This window comes from Bufo gargarizans, chromosome 6 (genome assembly GCF_014858855.1).
Source record: "Bufo gargarizans isolate SCDJY-AF-19 chromosome 6, ASM1485885v1, whole genome shotgun sequence".
In the NCBI taxonomy this organism is placed as follows: Eukaryota; Metazoa; Chordata; class Amphibia; order Anura; family Bufonidae; genus Bufo; species Bufo gargarizans.
In genome coordinates this window covers 231137952-231156108 of record NC_058085.1, presented here as the reverse complement: position 1 = coordinate 231156108, position 18157 = coordinate 231137952, and positions in this window count along the sequence as shown.

Sequence of the window (18157 nt, the reverse complement as noted above, 5' to 3'; positions counted from 1 at the left end):
TCATTTTGGAAATGTCATTTTATTTTTTTAGAACAGGACATTAGAAGGCTTAGAAGTTTAGAAGCAATTCTTAAAATTTTTAAGAAAATTTCCAAAACCCACTTATTAAGGACCAGTTCAGCTCTGAAGTCACTTTGTGGGGCCTACATAGTTGATACCCCAATAAATGACCCCATTGTAGAAACTACACCCCTCAAATTACTTAAAACTGATTTTACAAACTTTGTTAACCCATTAGGTGTTCCACAAGAATGAAAGGAAAATGGAGATGAAATTTCTAACATGTTAACACATTGAGGGTTAACAGCCAAACAAAACTCAATATTTATTACCCTGATTCCACGGTTTACAGAAACACCCACATGTGGTCGTAAACTGATGTACGGGCACACGGCAGGTTTTTGAAAGGCAGATTTTGCTGGATTGGTTTTAGATGCCATGTCCCATTTAAAGCCCCCCTGATGCACCCATACAGTAAAAACTCTCAAAAAGTGACCCTATTTTAGAAACTAGGGGATAAGGTGCCAGTTTTATTGATACTATTTGGGGTACATATGATTTTTAATTGCTCTATATTACGTTTTTTGTGAGGCAAGGTAACCGAAAAATGGGTGTTTTGGCACCGTTTTGTTTTGTTTTTTTACAAGATTCATCTGACAGGGTAGATCATGTGCTATTTTTATAGAGCAGTTTGTTCCAGACGTAATGATATCCAATATGTCTACTTTCTTTGTTTGTTTCAGTTTTACATAATAAAGCATTTTTGAAAAAGAAATTATGTTTTTGTGTGTCCATTTTCTGAATGCCATATGTTTTTTTTATTTTTCTGCCGATCATCTTGTGCAGGGGCTCTTTTTTGCGTTGAGGTGTTGAGGTTTTTATTGGTACCATTTTTGGGTACATAGAAATTTTTGATGATTCATTATTAGACTTTATGTGTAATAATGAATTGTCTGTTTTGGAACAGTTTTCATTTATTTATTTTTACAGCGTTCATCTGAGGAGTTAGGTCATGTGATAGTTTTATAGAGCAGATTGTTACGGACGTGGCAATACCTAATATGTATACTTTTAAGTTTTACACAATAATAGCATTTCTGAAACCAAAAAAATGATGTTTTATTGTCTCCTCAGACTGAGAGCCATAGCTTTTTTTATTTTTTGGTCGATTGTCTTAAATAGGGTATAATTTTTTGCGGGAAGAGGTGACGTTTTGATTGGTACTATTTTGGGGGTCATAAGCCTTTTTGATCACTTGCTGTTGCACTTTTTGTGATGTAAGGTGACAAAAATGGATTTTTTGGCACAGTTTTTTTTTGTTTTTTTTTACGGTGTTCACCTGAGGGGTTAGGTCATAAGATATTTTTATCGAGCAGGTTATTACAGATGCGGCGATACCTAATATGTACAATTTTTTTTTATTTTTTTCACTTTAACACAATAACAGCATATTTGAAATAAAAAAAATTATGTTTAAGTGTCTCAATGTTCTAAGAACTATATATATATATATATTTTGCGGTTTTCTTATGTAGGGTCTCATTTTTTCATGTTGCACTTTTTGTGATGTAAGGTGACAAAATGGCTTTTTTTACACTTTTTTATGGTTTTTATCGGACAGGGTCTATCATGTGATATATTTATAGAGACGGTCGTTACAGACGCGGTGACACCTAATATGTGTATTTTATTTCATTTTTTCATTTTTTTGAAAGGAAAAGGCAATTTATTTTTTTAATTTACATTTTTATTTATTTTTACTTTTATTATTTCCACTTTCTTTTTTTATCAAGTCCCTATTGGATCATGAAGATCCAATTGGGCTGATGGCTGTACTATACTTTTCAATGCTCTTGCATTGTAAAGTATAATACTATCAGATGTCCTGTAGGTGGCAACAGCGGACGCTTTTGCAAAGCGTCCGGTTGCCATGGCAACCACCTGGCGCTGCCATCACGGCGCAGCAACCCCGATGGTTGAGAGAGGGAGCCCCCTCCCTCTATTAACCCCATGGATGCCGCAACCGCGGCATCTAAGGGGTTACAGCAGAGTGTCAGCATAGAGCTGACACTCTCTGCTGATGGCGGCGGCTCAGGAATGGAGCCGCCGCCATCAAACACAGCAGGGGGACCGCACCGCAAGGGGGCAGCGATGGAAAGGGGGAAGGTACCTTTCACAGAACACCGGAACAAATGGGGCAGGATGAATGTATGGGGCAGGGAGGGGGCGGACCGCATCAGGGGCAGGCTACATGAATATGGATGGGGCAGGGGAACTGCATTAGGGGCAGGCGCGGTCAGGGGGGGTTGGAGCTTTGCAGCGCTTGGATTAAAGAGCTGGCTTGACATTTATAGACGTGATAGCTGCACGGGGCATGTGCAAATATCCCGTATATAAACGTATTGCAGTCGTGAAGGGGTTAAGGATGCATTAACACTACTGTATGTAGTCCGCAAAATATGGATGATGTCTGTGTGACATCCATGTTGAAGCCGTATTTTTGCAAGGAAGGCAATCCATTAGAATATACATGAAGATAAAACTTAACCTTTAATAATTTTACTATGAGGGTCCATTCACACGTCCGTAAGTGTTTTGCGGATCCGCAAAACACGGACACCGGCAATGTGCATTCTGCAACTTATGGATCGCACATCGCCGGCACTATAATAGAAAATGCCTAATCTTGTCTGCAATTGCTGCTATTTTTTTGCAGAAACGGAAGCAAAGATGCGGAAGTGCGGATCCACCAATGAAAATGAATGGGTCTGCACCCATTCCGCAAAATTGTGGAACGGATGCGGACCCATTTTGCGGACGTGTGAATGGAAAAGATATCCCTCAAAATGAAAATAAATTAAATTATTAAAGTTAAGCAAAAAGCATAGATGTGGTAGGCAATAACAAGTGCTTGGCGGCACCAAATCAGAAACCATATGTCCTACCACAATCCGGGGGGTTCCAGTGCACATCGATGAATCCAGGAGGGAAAGCTAAAAAACATCCATCCATGGGCTAGATGATGATGTGGTATTAAAGGACAGGGTGGGCAAAGAACTGTCCCTGATATTGCCCTACAGGGGGGAACTATTCTGGCCCTGATAGCCTAACCACAGACCACCCGCCCTGATAAGAGTGACCCCATCCGGAACCTCACCCTATATAAAAATGGCCCTAGTAAGCCTCTAGCCCCTTGACTTCCAGGTGATCACTATATAGATCTATGTGTTTTTGACTCATTATAAAAGTATATTATAAGTATATTGCACCCCTCTGTGTATCACACATATCGATAGCACACCTATATTAGTGCTTAAAATGACTTTTGTGGCCCTATTAGCTAGCGTTTGGGGTCCCTAACAGCCTGTCCCTGCCCCACACAGCAACCTCTCCCTACACTGGCAAAACACTGAATGTACAATGGCAGCCAGATCAGGTTTATTTATGAGGTAGGGGGTATGTCCATGTGCTGAAATGTCTCAATTGGCTGTCCTGTACTAGTGTTGAGCGTGAATATTCAAATTTTTATCTCGAATATCGCAACTTCGAGATTTCGCAAATATTTTGAATATAGTTCTATATATTCGCAAAATCGAATATTTGTTTTTTTTGTTTGTTTTTTTTCTCCCATCTGAAAATATATGATTCCTCTTTGCTTCTTGCTTGTGGGTCAATGAGTCATTGGCCCACAAGCAACTGAATTGAAGCTGGAAGGAATCACGTTTTCAGATGGACCAAATATGACGAATATTCGTAATAAAGAATTTATTGCTGTATATTCGTTTTTAGAATATTCGTCCTATTCTAATCTAAACCAATAATCTCGGTTATAATATTCGAGTTCAAAAATTGTATGTATGGACAACAGATACATTTATATCACATGCACAGCACATAGCACGTCCATTTTCCTGTCACTTAATATATACCACACACTATATACGGTACCATACACTATATACCATACACACACACACAATATATATATAGATTATATTTAATGTCCATGAGCTTTCTTTGTCTCACCGTATTTGCTGTTTCATTTAGCGTTACCCAGGGTGCACCACGGTGATGCAAACCAACTGTACACCCAATACCGTACCGTCCCTTCACTAGACAAATACATCGAAGCTTAGCAGGCCAATATCCAATTGCTCCCTCAGACCCCAAACACATAGAATCGCATTACAATCCGATCTTATAATGGTAACATTCAATCTAATATTTCCCCTTTAAATGGCGTAACTACTTTTTACAGGTTTGTTGAGGACATATGTTTTTACATTTTGAATGTAAAAAATTGGAATTATATGCTTGCATCTTTATATTGCAGCGTTTGTTGGTGCGGGGATACGCCCTAACCAAGAAGAGAGTGGAGAAGCAGGCCATCCTGAGGTCTCTCCGTGCAGAGTTATTTATGAAGTTTTCTTTGTGGCACAAATATGTGGAACTACAAAAGAAGTGGTACGATCTGAAGAGGTTTAAGCCCAAACTTGTAAAGGAGATGAGCGAACGATTATGTCCAGGTACAATATTTACATGACTTTTGTATCTCTCTTTACAACACTATGTAATGTATATATTTAGTTATGCAGCTAATCTGTACAGATGTAGTTGGGATAACACACAACCTCTTAACTCATTGCGTTATCTAGAAACAAAAGCCATTGTTAAAAAATAGTGTAACGCATTTAATTGCATTTTGCTTAAATAACACGTCTCCTAAAGGATCTGTGTTAAATCTACTACATCCGTATTTCATCCCTTTAAAAATTATTACTTAATACCCGGTGTGACACGTACAAAATAATCCGCTTACATCATACATCTCTACCTCGCTAAGATTGTGTGCGTATATATATATATATATAGTTATACACACAGCTCGGTACAGATGTATGATCTCACCGGATGATTTGATACGTTTCACAGACACACACACATATATATATATATATATATATATATACAGTACAGACCAAAAGTTTGGACACACTTTCTCATTCAAAGAGTTTTCTTTATTTTCATGATTATGAAAATTGTACATTCACACTGAAGGCATCAAAACTATGAATTAACACATGTGGAATTATATACATAACAAAAAAGTGTGAAACAACTGAAAATATGTCATATTCTAGGTTCTTCAAAGTAGCCACCTTTTGCTTTGATTACTGCTTTGCACACTCTTGGCATTCTCTTGATGAGCTTCAAGAGGTAGTCACCTGAAAAGGTTTTCACTTCACAGGTGTGCCCTGTCAGGTTTAATAAGTGGGATTTCTTGCCTTATAAATGGGGTTGGGACCATCAGTTTCGTTGTGGAGAAGTCAGGTAGATACACAGCTGATAGTCCTACTGAATAGACTGTTAGAAATTGTATTATGGCTAGAAAAAAGCAGCTAAGTAAAGATAAAACAAGTGGCCATCATTACTTTAAGAAATGAAGGTCAGCCAATCCGAAAAATTGGGAAAACGTTGAAAGTGTCCCCAAGTGCAGTCACAAAAACCATCAAGCGCTACAAAGAAACTGGCTCACATGCGGACTGCCCCAGGAAAGGAAGACCAAGAGTCACCTCTGCTGCGGAGGATAAGTTCATCCGAGTCACCAGCCTCAGAAATCGCAGGTTAACAGCAGCTCAGATTAGAGACCAGGTCAATGCCACACAGAGTTCTAGCAGCAGACACATCTCTAGAACAACTGTTAAGAGGAGACTGTGTGAATCAAGCCTTCATGGTAGAATATCTGCTAGGAAACCACTGCTAAGGACAGGCAACAAGCAGAAGAGACTTCTTTGGGCTAAAGAACACAAGGAATGGACATTAGACCAGTGGAAATCTGTGCTTTGGTCTGATGAGTCCAAATTTGAGATCTTTGGTTCCAACCACCGTGTCTTTGTGCGACGCAGAAAAGGTGAACGGATGGACTCTACATGCCTGGTTCCCACCTTGAAGCATGGAGGAGGAGGTGTGATGGTGTGGGGGTGCTTTGCTGGTGACACTGTTGGGGATTTATTCAAAATTGAAGGCATACTGAACCAGCATGGCTACGAAAGCATCTTGTAGAGGAATGCTATTCCATCCGGTTTGCGTTTAGTTGGACCATCATTTATTTTTCAACAGAACAATGACCCCAAACACCTCCAGGCTGTGTAAGGGCTATTTGACCATGAAGGAGAGTGATGGCCTGGCCTCCACAGTCACCGGACCTGAACCCAATCGAGATGGTTTGGGGTGAGCTGGACCGCAGAGTGAAGGCAAAAAGGGCCAACAAGTGCTAAGCATCTCTGGGAACTCCTTCAAGACTGTTGGAAGACCATTTCAGGTGACTACCTCTTGAAGCTCATCAAGAGAATGCCAAGAGTGTGCAAAGCAGTAATCAAAGCAAAAGGTGGCTACTTTGAAGAACCTAGAATATGACATATTTTCAGTTGTTTCACACTTTTTTGTTATGTATATAATTCCACATGTGTTAATTCATAGTTTTGATGCCTTCAGTGGGAATCTACAATTTTCATAGTCATGAAAATAAAGAAAACTCTTTGAATGAGAAGGTGTGTCCAAACTTTTGGTCTGTACTGTATATATGTCTTTATGTTTATATATACATAAAATGCAAGCATCATTCAGTATTTATTTGAAAGGCCCCGTCCATTTCATACATCCCCCACATAATTTGCATGGGATTATAGATTATATATATATATATATACAGTTCTGATCAAAAGTTTAAGACCACTTGAAAGCAAGACTATGTTTAATGCCACATTCCCTACTTTTCTGCCCCTCTCCCATGCAAGGCAAACACATACAGAAAATTATCCATTGTTTAATCACAGACTGGTTACAGGCCACACATCCCCTCCCCTTAGTCTGCGAAGTAATTTAACCCTTTCATGACCAAGGGTCATTGATGCCCCAGTGTCCAGGTCAAAATTTACAAATCTGACATGCGTCAATTTATGTGGTAATAGCTTTGGAACACTTTTACTTATCCATGCCATTCTGAGATTGTTTTCTCGTGACACATTGTACTTCATGATAGTCATATATTTGAGTCAATATATTATACCTTTATTTATGAAAAAATCCCAAATTTACCAAAAATTCGGAAAAATTCACAATTTTACAAATTTCAATTTCTCTGCTTCTAAAACAGAAAGTCATACCTAATAAAATATTTATTACTTAACATTCCCCATATGTCTACTTTATGTTGGCATCATTTTGGAAATGTCATTTTATTTTTTTAGGACGTTAGAAGGCTTAGAAGTTTAGAAGCAATTCTTACAATTTTTAAGAAAATTTCCAAAACACACTTTTTAAAGACTAGTTCAGGTCTGAAGTCACTTAGTGGGGCTTACATAGTGGAAACCCCCATAAATGACTCCATTGTAGAAACTACACCCCTCAAGTTACTCAAAACTTATTTTACATACTTTGTTAACCCTTTAGGCGTTCCACAAGAATTAAAGGAAAATGGAGATGAAATTTCTAAATTTCACATTTTTGCCAGATTTTCCATTTTATAAAAAAAAATTCTTTAACACATTGAAGGTTAACAGCCAAACAAAACTCAATATTTATTACTCTGATTCCGCGGTTTACATAAACACCCCACATGTGGTCGTAAACTGCTGTACGGGCACACGGCAGGGCGCAGAAGGAAAGGAATGCCATACGGTTTTTGGAAGGCAGATTGTGCTGGATTGGTTTTCTGAACGCCATGTTTTTTTATTTTTCTGCCGATCGTCTTGTGAAGGGGCTTGTTTTTTGCAGAAAGTGTTGAGGTTTGTATTGGTACCATTTTTGGGTGCATAGTATTTTTTGACCATTCATTATTACACTTTATGGGGCAAGGTTTTGGAACAGTTTTCATTTATTTATTTTTACAGCGTTCATCTGAGGAGTTAGGTCATGTGATAGTTTTATAGAGAAGATCGTTACGGACGTGGCAATACCTAATATGTATACTTTTTCTTATTTATTTAAGTTTTACACAGTAATAGCATTTCTGAAACCAAACAAATGATGTTTTAGTGTCTCTATAGTCTGAGAGCCATAGCTTTTTTATTTTTTGGGCGATTGTCTTAAATAGGGTATCATTTTTGCGGGACGAGGTGACGGTTTGATTGGTACTATTTTGGGGGTCATACACCTTTTTGATCGCTTGCTGTTGCACTTTTTGTGATGTAAGGTGACAAAAATGGCTTTTTTTTACACAGTTTTTATTTTTTTTATGGTGTTTATCGGACGGGGTCTATCATGTGGGTCTATCATGTGATATCTTTATAGAGACGGTCGTTACAAATGCGGTGATACCTAATATGTGTAGTTTTTTTATTTGTCATTTTTTATAGGAAAAGGCAATTTTTAATTTTTTTATTTTACATTTTTATTCATTTATTTTTACTTTTCTTTTTTTCACATTTTTTTTTTTTTTATCAAGTCCCTCTTGGATCATGAAGATCCAGTGGGGCTGATGGCTTTACTATACTTTGCAATGCTCTTGCATTGCAAAGTGTAATACATTCAGATTCCCTGTAGGTGGCAACAGCGGACGCTTTTGAAAAGCATCCGGTTGCCAGGGCAACCATCGGGGCTGCCATCGCAGCGCAGCAGCCCCGATGGTGGAGAGAGAGAGCCCCCTCTCTCTATTAACCCCATGGATGCCGCGGCATCTATGGGGTTACAGCAGAGTGTCAGAATAGAGCTGACACTCTGATGATGGCGGCGGCTCAGGAATGGAGCCGCCGCCATCAAACACAGCAGGGGGGCAGACAGAGCGGGGGGCAGCGCTGGAAGGGGGGGGTGGAAATTGTCACGGCCAGCAGGAGGGGTCACTGGAGGACACAAGATGGGGCACAGATGGAGGGGGCACTGTGGACACAAGATGCCACACAGATGGGGGCTGCACAGATCGGGGGGGCTGCACAGATCGGGGGGGGCTGCATGGATGGGGGGGCACGAGGACACTGTGATTTCAGGCTCTGATCTGCAGAGCGCAGATCAGAGCCTGAAACCGGCATTTTTTTCACTGCCGCGATCCGATTGGTTAGTCTGTACAGACTAACCAATCGGATCGATTGCCGGCAAGGGGCCACTCTGATTGGTCTCTTGCCAGCATTACTGCACTGTATGCTGTCTGTGACAGCATACAGGGCAGGGGCAGAAGCTTTAATCCAAGCGCTTTGCAGCTATCACGTATATATACAGATTGCGGTCGGGAAGGGGTTAATAATCAACAATCCATTTGAGACATCCATTGTAGCCATTGTGTTTCTACCGCACAACCAGACAAATGCTAAGCAGGTTAAATACAAATTAGGTAATTAAACCTAACATTGTAAATTCATTCAACAGTACATATGAAACATCCATTGTAGTTGAAACGCAGTCTGCTACAACAACTAATGAAATGCAAGCTTAAGGGAGATCTTTATCTTTTAGTTCTAAAATGATGATTTTAAATGAAAGACTGCTTTTTAACACTGAATATACCAACGATAAATTCTGCTTAAATAGCATATTAAAATTGATTCCTCTCTCCGCCTTTCTGCAAGCGACTTTAGCCCTCCGTCTAATAATCAATTGTAATCAATTGACCGTGAATACTAAATCAACAGGGAGGGAGGGCGTGCTGGCAGCAGATCTTCAAAATGCGGCTTGGCAAACAATGTAACGCCGGGAGACACAAATATTATATACCCACCATAACAACATCTAATTTCCGAACAGTTGCATGTTTTGATTAAAAGTCAATAACCCAGCCGCAATACCGTAAAGGACACCTTCCTAATAAATACTGTGTTACCTCATCCTACCTTGTAAATTTGACTAGTTTAACACATCTGGAACACTGGTTTTAAAATGTTAGATAACGCCAAAAAGAGTCAAATACACTTTTTGGTTTATCATAATCCCATGCAGATCCCTCCATACAGTATATGAATTTCTGGATCTTTAACTTTGTTGTGATTTTATGATTTCATTGTCAAAATTCGTAATATTCTGTGATTACAGGTGTTCCTGTTCCTACTATAAAGAGAAGAGGACCGCGAAAACAGAAAAAAACATCCGCTAAATGTGGTGGTGATGGAGGTGTCAACAACAGATGAGGAGGATTCACAAGAGCAGGCAGGACCCTCAGAGGATGTAGCGGCCCCTCCACCACCTGATGGCAATATGATGGCTCCTATGAAAGCTCATGAGCCAGGACCCTCCCATGAGCTTCAGGATGAGGTGACTAACAAACCTGATGTGGGAGAAGAGGTGGAGGTGGAAGACGCTGGACCCTCCCAGCCACCACAAGAACCCCCCATCACTCCAGAGGATGTTGTAACCAACCCCCGCCACGGGTAAATATGTGCACATAGAAATATAATTCTATATCGATACCACGTAATCTGAATTGCAAGTAATATAATTTTATTTTCTAATCCTAACAGTACTGCTGTTTTTGAAAAAAAAAATGGAACATAATCAGAGGGAACAGAATGCCGGCATGCGCCAAATGCAGAGGCTGATGGCCAAGCTTAAGAAACAGCACCTTAAACAAAAGAGGGATATGTTGATGCTTTATAACAAAGTGAAAACGTTGCCATAGAGGCATGTTTGTTATTTTGTTAATAAATATTTATTTTGTTCTGTTCTAATGTCTGACTGCATTCTTTCATATTGTTCTGTGTTAGCATAATTTCTGTCTGTCCTGATCATATTGAGTTTAGTGTAGACCGTACCCTCCACTGTTACCTTAACCTGCTGCTGCTGTCTGTCCTGATCCGTATGACTTTGCACTAGGACTCAAGGGGCCTTCCTGCAACCTGATCAATTTAAATATATATATAAAAAAGGATGTATGTGTGTATGTATGTATGTATGTGTGTATGTTCCGCAAAAACTCAAAAACACAACCATCAAATTCGATGAAATTTGGTATAAACATCCCTTGCTACCTGGAAAGAAATAATGCGGGGGTCTCAGCTCTCTAGGACGTACCGTTCCCGAGATATTCCCAAAATATCACCTGCATTAGCCAATACAAGCCTGCCTCCAGCCTTTAACTTTAATCCTAACTGCCAACTGATGGGCGCTGTGGAGTTCACAGTTAAAGGGCCGGTCACCGTGAAATTCACTGTTAAAGGGGCGACCATTGCTAAAGTCACTGTTATTTAACCACTTCAGCCCCGCTAGCTGAAACCCCCTTCATGACCAGAGCACTTTTTACACTTCGGCACTACACTCCTTTCACCGTTTATCGCTCGGTCATGCAACTTACCACCCAAATGAATTTTACCTCCTTTTCTTCTCACTAATAGAGCTTTCATTTGGTGGTATTTTATTGCTGCTGACATTTTTACTTTTTTTGTTATTAATCAAAATGTAACGATTTTTTTGCAAAAAAAATGACATTTTTCACTTTCAGCTGTAAAATTTTGCAAAAAAAACGACATCCATATATACATTTTTCGCCAAATTTATTGTTCTACATGTCTTTGATAAAAAAAAAATGTTTGGGCAAAAAAAAATGGTTTGGGTAAAAGTTATAGCGTTTACACACTATGGTACAAAAATGTGAATTTCCGCTTTTTGAAACGGCTCTGATTTTCTGAGCACCTGTCATGATTCCTGAGGATCTACAATGCCCAGACAGTAGAAAAACCCCACAAATGACCCCATTTCGGAAAGTAGACACCCTAAGGTATTCGCTGATGGGCATAGTGAGTTCATAGAACTTTTTATTTTTCGTCACAAGTTAGCGGAAAATGATGATGATTTTTTCTTTTTTTTTTTTCTTACAAAGTCTCATATTCCACTAACTTGCGACAAAAAAATAAAAAATTCTAGGAACTCGCCGTGCCCCTCACGGAATACCTTGGGGTGTCTTCTTTCCAAAATGGGGTCACTTGTGGCGTAGTTATACTGCCCTGGCAATTTAGGGGCCCAAATGTGTAAGAAGTACTTTGCAATCAAAATATGTAAAAAATAGCCTGTGAAATCCGAAAGGTGCTCTTTGGAATATGTGCCCCTTTGCCCACATTGGCTGCAAAAAAGTGTCACACATCTGGTATCGCCGTACTCAGGAGAAGTTGGGGAATGTGTTTTGGGGTGTCATTTTACATATACCCATGCTGGGTGAGAGAAATATCTTGGCAAAAGATAACTTTTCCCATTTTTTTATACAAAGTTGGCATTTGACCAAGATATTTTTCTCACCCAGCATGGGTATATGTAAAATGACACCCCAAAACACATTGCCCAACTTCTCCTGAGTACGGCGATACCAGATGTGTGACACTTTTTTGCAGCCTAGATGTGCAAAGGGGCCCAAATTCCTTTTAGGAGGGCATTTTTAGACATTTGGATCCCAGACTTCTTCTCACACTTTCGGGCCCCTAAAAAGCCAGGGCAGTATAAATACCCCACATGTGACCCCACTTTGGAAAGAAGACACCCCAAGGTATTCAATGAGGGGCCTCGCGAGTTCATAGAATTTTTTTTTTTTTTGCATAAGTTAGCGGAAATTGATTTTTTTTTGTTTTTTTCTCACAAAGTCTCACTTTCCACTAACTTAGGACAAAAATTTCAATCTTTCATGGACTCAATATGCCCCTCAGCGAATACCTTGGGGTGTCTTCTTTCCGAAATGGGGTCACATGTGGGGTATTTATACTGCCCTGGCTTTTTAGGGGCCCTAAAGCGTGAGAAGAAGTCTGGAATATAAATGTCTAAAAATGTTTATGCATTTGGATTCCGTGAGGGGTATGGCGAGTTCATGTGAGATTTTATTTTTTGACACAAGTTAGTGGAATATGAGACTTTGTAAGAAAAAACAAAAACAAACAAAAAATTTCCGCTAACTTGGGCCAAAAAAATGTCTGAATGGAGCCTTACAGGGGGAGTGATCAATGACAGGGGGGTGATCAATGACAGGGGGGTGATCACCCATATAGACTCCCTGATCACCCCCCTGTCACTGATCACCCCCCTGGTAAGGCTCCATTCAGACGTCCGTATGATTTTTACGGATCCAAGGATACATGGATCGGATCCGCAAAACACATGCGGACGTCTGAATGGAGCCTTACAGGGGGGTTATCAATGACAGGGGGTGATCAGGGTGATCACCCCCCTGTCACTGATCACCCCCCCCTGTAAGGCTCCATTCAGACGTCCGTATGATTTTTACGGATCCATGGATACATGGATCGGATCCGCAAAACACATGCGGACGTCTGAATGGAGCCTTACAGGGGGGGGTGATCAATGACAGAGGGGTGATCACCCATATAGACTCCCTGATCACCCCCCTGTAAGGCTCCATTCAGACGTCCGTATGATTTTTTACGGATCCACGGATACATGGATCGGATCCGCAAAACACATGCGGACGTCTGAATGGAGCCTTACAGGGGGGGGGGGGTGATCAATGACAGAGGGGTGATCACCCATATAGACTCCCTGATCACCCCCCTGTAAGGCTCCATTCAGACGTCCGTATGATTTTTTACGGATCCACGGATACATGGATCGGATCCGCAAAACACATGCGGACGTCTGAATGGAGCCTTACAGGGGGGGGTGATCAATGACAGAGGGGTGATCACCCATATAGACTCCCTGATCACCCCCCTGTAAGGCTCCATTCAGACGTCCGTATGATTTTTTACGGATCCACGGATACATGGATCGGATCCGCAAAACACATGCGGACGTCTGAATGGAGCCTTACAGGGGGGTGATCAATGACAGGGGGGTGATCAGGGAGTCTATATGGGGTGATCAACCCCCTGTCATTGATCACCCCCCTGTAAGGCTCCATTCAGACGTCCGCATGTGTTTTGCGGATCCGATCCATGTATCAGTGGATCCGTAAAAATCATGCGGACGTCTGAATGGAGCCTTACAGGGGGGTGATCAATGACAGAGGGGTGATCAATGCAGGGGGTGATCAGGGAATCTATATGGGTGATCACCCGCCTGTCATTGATCACCCCCCTGTAAGGCTCCATTCAGACGTCCGTATGTGTTTTGCGGATCCGATCCATGTATCAGTGGATCCGTAAAAATCATGCGGATGTCTGAATGGAGCCTTACAGGGGGGTGATCAATGACAGAGGGGTGATCAATGACAGGGAAGTGATCAGGAAGTCTATATGCGTGATCACCCACTTGTCATTAATCACCCCCCTGTAAGGCTCCATTCAGACGTCCGTATGCGTTTTGCGGATCCGATCCATGTATCAGTGGATCCGTAAAAATCATGCAGATGTCTGAATGGAGCCTTACAGGGGGGTGATCAATGACAGAGGGGTGATCAATGACAGGGAAGTGATCAGGAAGTCTATATGCGTGATCACCCCCTTGTCATTGATCACCCCCCTGTAAGGCTCCATTCAGAGGTCCGCATGTGTTTTGCGGATCCGATCCATGTATCAGTGGATCCGTAAAAATCATGCGGATGTCTGAATGGAGCCTTACAGGGGGGTGATCAATGACAGAGGGGTGATCAATGACAGGGAAGTGATCAGGAAGTCTATATGCGTGATCACCCACTTGTCATTGATCACCCCCCTGTAAGGCTCCATTCAGACGTCTGTATGCGTTTTGCGGATCCGATCCATGTATCAGTGGATCCGTAAAAATCATGCGGATGTCTGAATGGAGCCTTACAGGGGGGTGATCAATGACAGAGGGGTGATCAATGACAGGGAAGTGATCAGGAAGTCTATATGCGTGATCACCCCCTTGTCATTGATCACCCCCCTGTAAGGCTCCATTCAGAGGTCCGCATGTGTTTTGCGGATCCGATCCATGTATCAGTGGATCCGTAAAAATCATGCGGATGTCTGAATGGAGCCTTACAGGGGGGTGATCAATGACAGAGGGGTGATCAATGACAGGGAAGTGATCAGGAAGTCTATATGCGTGATCACCCACTTGTCATTGATCACCCCCCTGTAAGGCTCCATTCAGACGTCCGTATGCGTTTTGCGGATCCGATCCATGTATCAGTGGATCCGTAAAAATCATGCGGATATCTGAATGGAGCCTTACAGGGGGGTGATCAATGACAGAGGGGTGATCAATGACAGGGAAGTGATCAGGAAGTCTATATGCGTGATCACCCCCTTGTCATTGATCACCCCCCTGTAAGGCTCCATTCAGAGGTCCGCATGCGTTTTGCGGATCCGATCCATGTATCAGTGGATCCGTAAAAATCATGCGGATGTCTGAATGGAGCCTTACAGGGGGGTGATCAATGACAGAGGGTTGATCAATGACAGGGAAGTGATCAGTAAGTCTATATGCGTGATCACCCACTTGTCATTGATCACCCCCCTGTAAGGCTCCATTCAGACGTCCGTATGCGTTTTGCGGATCCGATCCATGTATCCGTGGATCCGTAAAAATCATACGGACGTCTGAACGGAGCCTGACAGGGGGGTGATCAATGACAGGGGGGTGATCAGGGAGTTTATATGGGGTGATCAGGGGTTTATAAGGGGTTAATAAGTGACGGGGGGGGTGTAGTGTAGTGTGGTGTTTGGTGCGACTGTACTGAGCTACCTGAGTCCTCTGGTGGTCGATCCTAACAAAAGGGACCACCAGAGGACCAGGTAGCAGGTATATTAGACGCTGTTATCAAAACAGCGTCTAATATACCTGTTAGGGGTTAAAAAAATCAGATCTCCAGCCTGCCAGCGAGCGATCGCTGCTGGCAGGCTGGAGATCCACTTGCTTACCTTCCGTTCCTGTGAGCGCGCGCGCCTGTGTGCGCGCGTTCACAGGAAAGCCCGGCCCTCGCAAGATGACGCATATATGCGTGACTCTGCGCAGGGCCGCCACCTCCGGACCGCACATCTGCGTTAGGCGGTCCGGAGGTGGTAATATATATTTGCAATAAATAAATACCCGAGCAATGCGGGGTCCACAGCTAGTTTATGTATTAAATAACAATATCAAACATACGAAAGCAAATGATTAAACGTAATAAAATATTTATTTACAAATAGAAAATATTTGTAAAAAAAATTTACTTTGGAGTTCTTTCTGGATCTCCAGCAACTTTTTATTATGGTGCTTCCTCTGCTCCTCCAGCTTCCTGTATTCAGCATCCAGCTAACGCTGATGCCTCTGTAAGCGAGCTTGAAGTAGCCCTATTTTTTTGGGTTCGGCTTTTATAGCCAGCATTGCCTTGGCCTCCGATTTCCGATGCTCAAGGAGCCTACTTTTAAGTTTTCGAATAACTGTTAGGATAAAAAATAAAATTACAATGACTTTCAATTATGATGAAGGCAGTTAGTGGTTTGTGTGGAGTTTTTGTTACAGTACTGTCCATTTACAGAACCATTTATTTATTTATTACAGTTTTGAAAATTATATAGTTGTTTATTTAGTATTTCAAAATAGTATGTCATTTAGTGGGTTAATTAATGCAAGTTCATTAGAGTATAATAGTATTTAGTTGGTTTCTTTGAGATTAAAGAAGAATCTACACTTTCGTGTTGCTAAGCATTTCTGTTGGCCATAGTCAATATGAATAACACATGAAAGTTCTCATCTTAAAATATAACTTCTAATATAGCTCTTTTGTAAGATTTTTTGAATGCAAATTGAGGACTAAAATTTGTTGAAAGGGATTTTGGACACACTGCAAGATCTAAATAATCTGGTCTCTGAGATGTCATAAATTTAAAGACAATAATACGTACTCAGCCCCTTATCTGTAAGATAATAACAGACTTATTATGATGGTCTTTGATATGTTTGTATCTTATATTTCAAATGCCCATTCATTTCGCCATTTCTCCCTTCTTATTGTATATACGACAGATGAAGGGACTGGTGAGTTCTTGGAAGCACGCTATGTGACATATTAATTATTATTTTATGGCCATTAAAATGTATCAAGCCACCACAACTCTTATTTTGTATTTATTAAAGACACCACAGAATTACTTGGTTATAGTTATGTAATGTTTAATGTGAATTAGTTGGATACTTTATGGTTTTAATGTAGATTACAGATTTATTTTACTTTAAAAAAATAAATAAAAATTCTCTACTTTTCGCTATTTTAAATCATTTTGAGCCCTTTTGTTATAAACATAGTATGGATATTTAATTATATAGCTGTAATGCTGCAGAACCCCAAGCAACCGGGCAAAGATCTGAAGAAACGTGGATTTATTGAAAACACAGCAGTAAAGTCCAAGCCAGAAATCAAACAGAAATAACGTAGTCTAAATAATAACCTCTGTGGGAAAACGTCAGAGAAAAGCCAGACCAGGCTAAAGTTCATACAGAATAGTCCGTGAAACCAAATACCTAAAGGATGAGACTGTGAAGTATCCAAGGTCCGATCCGAGGCCACACATGGTGCAACTGTAGAGCAGAGACGAGGTTTCCAGAGGCATTCACTAAATGGAGACACACAGAGTTCATGCATGGAACAAACTTAGTGAATCTGAACCAGCATACTCCCAGGTTGTAGAGACAACAGTGAGCACTGGTCAGCCAGGGAGATCACCTTTTAAACACCTGCTGGCCAATCACAGAGTGCTGCTTGTCAGGACCTCATAGGTCATGCAATGATCCTACTCATTAGCACCTGTGCAGCAAATCCCTAATCAACTTTGACGTAGCGCATAAGATGCACGCACACTCGGCCACGCATTTCTTTGCGAATAACCCCTCGGGCGTGCACGCGGACGCCCAACAGACTCGGCACGGGCACGGGATTGTGCCAGCATGGACGCCGTACCTGCAGGAGACACCGGAGGCAGGACCGGCCGCGACGTATTGCCATCAGCCCGGCAATTCTGCCTCAGAGATCCCCGCGGCCCTCCCCTCCAGCGCCCATGCGGACACCCCACCGTATCTGCCCGCAAGGGAACCAAAACATTACCCCCCCTAGAAGAGGCGGCTCAGAAGACTTCAAACGGGGCTTACCCGGATTCTCACGGTGGAAAGTAGCTACCAATTCCTCCGCATGAACCTGGTGGGCAGGTACCCAACATCTCTCTTCTGGACCAAATCCCTTCCAGTCTACTAAATACTGGAAAGATCTCTGGACAAAGCGGGAATCCAAAATCTTATTGACCTCAAATTCCGCCTCCCCTTTATCCTCCACCGGAGATGGAGTTCGAATGAAGGG